Raw genomic sequence first — 6,382 nt, forward strand, 5'->3', positions numbered from 1 at the left:
AAGCAGAACAGCAGCAAGGCAGAAGCACGGCAGAAGCAGGCTGGAGCAAGCAGCAGTGGGGCCAGGAATCCAAAAGAATTACAAGCACTGAGGAGGAGAACACAGCAGGTAATAAAGGACAGGGGGCGGAGCTAACTCCGACTGACCAGGCCGCGATAGGCTCTCCCACTCCTGAGCCTGCCACCCTGGTTGGTGGGAGATGGTGTCAGTCGAACAGGTCTGGCCTCAGGTGTGGATTGATTAATCCCAGGAGTATACCTAGACGTAGTACCTGGCAGATCCCTAACAGTACTCCCCCTTTTATGAGGGGCCACCGGACCCTTACTAAGAGGACCCGGTTTAGTAGGGAAGAGAAGGTGGAACCTCCTGATCAATACCCCAGCGTGAACATCACGGGCAGGTACCCAAGTCCTCTCCTCCGGCCCGTACCCTCTCCAATGGACAAGGTACTGGAGGGAGCTCTGGACCATCCTACTGTCCATAATCTTGGCCACCTCGAATTCCACCCCCTCAGGGGTGAGAACGGGAACAGGAGGTTTCCTCGAGGGGGACCAGGACGGGGAGCAGCGTTTAAGGAGGGAGGCATGGAAGACGTCATGTATGCGAAAGGATGGGGGCAGCTCCAGACGGAAGGATACAGGGTTGAGGACTTCAATGATCTTATAAGGCCCAATAAATCGGGGAGCAAACTTCCTGGACGGGACCTTAAGGCGCAAGTTCCTGGACGACAACCAGACCAAATCCCCGACGACAAACCGGGGGTTAGCAGAACGTCTACTATCCGCCTGAATCTTTTGTGCGCTCTGGGACGCCTCTAGGTTCTTCTGAACCTGGGCCCAGACAGTGCACAGTTCCCGATGAACATCCTCTACCTCAGGATTATTGGAACAACCAGGGGAAACGGAGGAGAACCTTGGGTTAAACCCGAAAATTACAGAAAAACGGGGAGACCCCTGACGAGTTACTGACCCGGTTATTCAGGGAAAATTCAGCAAGGGGAAGGAATGAGACCAAATCGAATTGACAGTCAGAGATGAAACACCTTAAATATTGTTCCAGGGACTGGTTAGTCCTCTCCGTTTGGCCATTAGTTTCGGGATGGAAGGCGGAGGAGAAGGACAGATCAATCTCCAACTTTTTACAAAAGGCTCTCCAAAATAAGGAAACAAATTGTACCCCTCTGTCAGAAACGATATTGACTGGGGCCCCATGGAGACGCAGGATGTGTTTCACAAACAAAGAAGCTAACGTCTTGGCGTTAGGTAGCTTCTTAAGGGGCACAAAGTGGCACATCTTGCTGAAGCGGTCTACTACCACCCACACCACCGACTTGCCCTGAGATGGAGGCAAATCGGTGATAAAATCCATGGAGATATGTGTCCAAGGTATCTGGGGAATGGGCAAGGAACGTAGTAGGCCCGCAGGTCGGGACCTAGGGGTTTTGGGCCTAGCGCAAACCTCACAAGCGGCGACGTAAGCCCTAACGTCTTTAGGCAACCCAGGCCACCAATAGTTTCTGGTAATGAGGTGTTTGGTGCCCAAGATGCCAGGATGACCAGATAGAGTGGAGTCATGGTTTTCCCTGAGTACCCTTAGCCGGTATTGCAGGGGAACAAACAGTTTGTCCCCAGGGACGTTCCCGGGAGCTGCACCCTGATCAGCCGCGATATCAGAAGCTAAATCAGAATCCGTGGCAGAAACGATTATACCAGGGGGTAAAATACAAGCAGGATCCTTCTCGGAAGGAGGATTGGCCATGAAACTACGTGACAGGGCATCAGCCTTAATATTCTTGGACCCAGCCCTATAGGTAACCAAGAAATTAAATCTGGTAAAGAATAGTGCCCACCGAGCTTGTCTAGGATGAAGCCTCCGGGCCGATTCTAGGAAAACCAGATTCTTGTGATCCGTAAGGACCGTTACCTGGTGTCTGGCCCCCTCCAGGAAGTGCCGCCACTCTTCAAAAGCCCATTTAATGGCTAGAAGTTCGCGGTTGCCAATATCATAGTTACTCTCCGTGGGCGAAAACTTCCTAGAGAAGTAAGCACAGGGGCGGAGATGGGTGAGGGAGCTGGTACCCTGGGACAAGACGGCCCCCACTCCCACCTCGGATGCGTCAACCTCCACAATAAATGGCTCCTCTTGGTTGGGCTGAATCAGCACGGGGGCCGAGATCAAGCACTTCTTGAGGGTCTCAAAGGCCTGGACGGCCTCAGGGGGCCAATGGAGGACATCAGCACCCTTGCGAGTAAGGTCCGTAAGAGGCTTAGCGACGACCGATAAGTTGGCAATAAATCTATTGTAATAGTTGGCGAACCCTAAAAAACACTGTAACGCCTTAAGGGAGGCAGGTTGGACCCATTCCGCCACAGCCTGAACCTTGGCAGGGTCCATGCGGAATTCATGAGGAGTGAGGATTTGCCCTAAAAATGGTATCTCCTGTACCCCAAAGACACATTTTTCAGTCTTAGCAAACAGATTATTCTCCCGAAGGACCTGGAGCACCTTCCTGACATGCTCCACGTGGGAGGACCAGTCCTTGGAAAACACCAGTATGTCATCAAGGTACACAACAAGAAAATTACATAGGTAATCTCTCAGGATTTCATTAATAAAATTCTGGAAGACAGCAGGGGCATTACACAACCCAAAGGGCATGACCAGGTATTCGAAATGACCCTCGGGTGTGTTGAACGCAGTTTTCCACTCATCCCCCTCTTTGATGCGGATAAGGTTATATGCCCCACGTAGATCGAACTTAGAAAACCATTGGGCTCCCTGAACCTGATTAAAAAGATCCGGAATCAAAGGAAGTGGGTACTGGTTCCTTACGGTGACCTTATTCAGGTTACGATAATCAATGCACGGCCTAAGACCACCATCCTTCTTCCCCACAAAGAAGAAGCCAGCACCTACAGGAGAAGTCGAGGGGCGAATGAAACCCTTGGCCAGGCATTCTTGGATATACACCCTCATAGCTTCACGTTCAGGACATGAAAGATTAAATATCCTACCCTTAGGAAGCTTGGCACCAGGCACCAAATCGATGGCGCAATCGTAATCTCTATGGGGGGGCAACACCTCGGAGGCCTCCTTAGAAAACACATCGGCGAAGTCCTGAACAAACTCAGGAAGCGTGTTTACCTCCTCCCGGGGAGAAATAGAGTTAACAGAAAGACATGACATAAGACATTCACTACCCCATTTGGTGAGATCCCCAGTATTCCAATCAAACGTGGGATTATGCAACTGCAACCAGGGAAGACCTAATACCAGATCAGACGATAATCCCTGCATCACCAGTACAGAGCACTGCTCCAAATGCATGGAGCCAACCAGGAGTTCAAAAACAGGAGTATGCTGAGTAAAATAACCATTAGCAAGGGGAGTTGAGTCGATACCTACTACAGGGATAGGATAAGGTAAATCAATAAAAGGCATTTTTAGAGACATAGCAAATTCCACAGACATGATATTAGCAGATGAGCCAGAATCTACGAAGGCACTGCCAGTGGCAGACCGGCCAGCAAACGAGACCTGAAAGGGAAGCAAAATTTTATTGCGTTTCACATTAACGGGAAATACCTGTGCGCCCAAGTGACCTCCCCGATGATCACTTAGGCGCGGAAGTTTTCCGGCTTTTTATTCTTGCGCCTGGGACAGGTGTTCAGAAGATGCTTGTCGTCCCCACAGTAGAAGCAGAGACCATTCATTCTGCGAAACTCCCTACGTTGTCGAGGGGACATGGAGGCCCCGAGTTGCATAGGTACCTCCGAGTCCTCCGTGGAGGGGCGAGGAGACGGGACGTCGGGGGGGATCGCAGAAAAGTCAGAGGGGCGCACATTGAAGCGTTCAAGCTGACGTTCCCTGAGACGTCGGTCAAGTCGTACTGCTAGGGCCATAACCTGGTCAAGGGAGTCAGAAGAGGGGTAGCTGACCAGCAGATCCTTCAGGGCATCAGATAATCCTAACCTAAACTGGCACCTTAGGGCCGGATCGTTCCACCGAGAAGCTACGCACCACTTTCTAAAATCAGAACAGTACTCCTCAACCGGTCTCCTACCCTGACGTAAGGTCACCAGATGACTCTCGGCTAAAGCAATCCTGTCAGTCTCGTCGTAAATGAGTCCGAGGGCAGAGAAAAAGCGATCAACAGAGGAAAGTTCAGGGGCGTCAGGAGCCAAGGAGAAGGCCCACTCTTGGGGCCTTTCCTGGAGTCGGGATATGATGATACCCACCCGCTGGTTCTCGGAACCTGAGGAGTGGGGTTTAAGGCGGTCTGCAACAGTCTGCAACTCTCCTGGAAGGAGAGAAACGTCTTACGGTCCCCTGAGAACCGGTCAGGTAACTTGAGGTCGGGTTCTAGAGGTGAGGTGAGGGGAACTACTACGGCAGCGTCACCCTGGTTGACCCTCTGGGCCAGGGCCTGGACCTGTAGGGAGAGGCCCTGCATCTGCTGGGTCAGGGTCTCAAGGGGGTCCATGATAGCGTCAGCGTAGGGGAAATGGTAGACTAGGTAAGGGGCTAGTAATTATGTAACCGCCCTGTCCCTGCCTACTACAACGACCCGCCCTAGGCGACGGGGTACAACTGGGCGGCGGTCCCTACGCTGTCTAAGTGCACGGGAGAACAAAGAGGGAACACGCAAGGGAAGGGGCAGTAGCCCACGGAACGCCGCGAGGAAACGGAGCGGTGAATGAGTTGTCAGGACCAGGATGAAGTGGAGTATACCCAATTGAGCACGGAGGAAGAAGCAAGCCGGAGGCAAAGCAAAGCGGGTTAAGCAGAACAGCAGCAAGGCAGAAGCACGGCAGAAGCAGGCTGGAGCAAGCAGCAGTGGGGCCAGGAATCCAAAAGAATTACAAGCACTGAGGAGGAGAACACAGCAGGTAATAAAGGACAGGGGGCGGAGCTAACTCCGACTGACCAGGCCGCGATAGGCTCTCCCACTCCTGAGCCTGCCACCCTGGTTGGTGGGAGATGGTGTCAGTCGAACAGGTCTGGCCTCAGGTGTGGATTGATTAATCCCAGGAGTATACCTAGACGTAGTACCTGGAAGATCCCTAACACCAGCATTCCGGAGTCGCCTCTTCACTGTAGACGTCGACACTGGCGTTTTGCGGGTACTATTTAATGAAGCTGCCAGTTGAGGACCTGTGAGGCATCTATTTCTCAAAGTAGAGACTCTAATGTACTTGTCTTGTTGCTCAGTTGTGCAGCGGGGCCTCCCACTTGTCTTTCTACTCTGGTTAGAGCCTGTTTGTGCTGTCCTCTGAAGGGAGTAATACACACCGTTGTAGGAAATCTTCAGTTTCTTGGCAATTTCTCGCATGGAATAGCCTTCATTTCTAAGAACAAGAATAGACTGTCGAGTTTCACATGAAAGCTCTCTTTTTCTAGCCATTTGGAGAGTTTAATCGAACCCGCAAATGTAATGCTCCAGATTCTCAACTAGCTCAAAGGAAGGTCAGTTTTATAGCTCCTCTAAACAGCAAAACTGTTTACAGCGGTGCTAACATAATTGCACAAGGGTTTTCAAGTGTTTTCTAATCATCCATTAGCCTTCTAACACAGTTATCAAACACAATGTACCATTAGAACACTGGAGTGATGGTTGCTAGGAATGGGCCTCTATACACCTATGTAGATATTGCATTAAAAACCAGATGTTTGCTGCTAGAATAGTCATTTACCACATTAACAATGTATAGAGTGTATTTCTGATTAATTTAATGTTATCTTCTTTGAAAAAAAACTGTGCAAATAAGGAAATTTCTAAGTGACCCTAAACTTTTGAACGGTAGTGTATATATATTTTTTTAATTTAACTGTCCAATGGGAGGCCAGGGTTTGGTCAGATGAAGGGGGGGGGGGCAAAGTATGAGGTCCAGCACGGGCCTCTACCTTGCTATGCCCCATGGAGTAAAATCTATGTTAGCGAGGAGCTGGCGTAGACTTCCACTATAATTGACGCCAGTTTTCTGGGGTTAATCATAATAAATTTGTTGGCTCACAGCCCCTTTGCCTTTACCACGCCCCATTTCTTAAAAAGTGTGAAAACTGGCGTAGAAAGTCTCTTATGTCTCTGTGTCCTTTCCCACAAAGCAAAGTTTGAAGGAGAAAATTATTACTTCAAATAAAAATCATTATTTCTAACCTTGTCAATGTCTTGACTATATTTTCTAGTCATTTTGCAACTCATTTGATAAATATAAGTGTGAGTTTTCATGGAAAACACAAAATTGTCTGGGTGACCCCAAACTTTTGAATGGTAGTGTACATACTGCACACACTACATCTACACAATGCACACATACTTACATACTTGCCATGATTAAGAACGCAGATCGCGTTCGAAACGCGTAGGCTTGGGTATCTACCC

Source organism: Rhinoderma darwinii, unplaced genomic scaffold (genome assembly GCF_050947455.1).
Source record: "Rhinoderma darwinii isolate aRhiDar2 unplaced genomic scaffold, aRhiDar2.hap1 Scaffold_73, whole genome shotgun sequence".
Classification (NCBI taxonomy): Eukaryota; Metazoa; Chordata; class Amphibia; order Anura; family Rhinodermatidae; genus Rhinoderma; species Rhinoderma darwinii.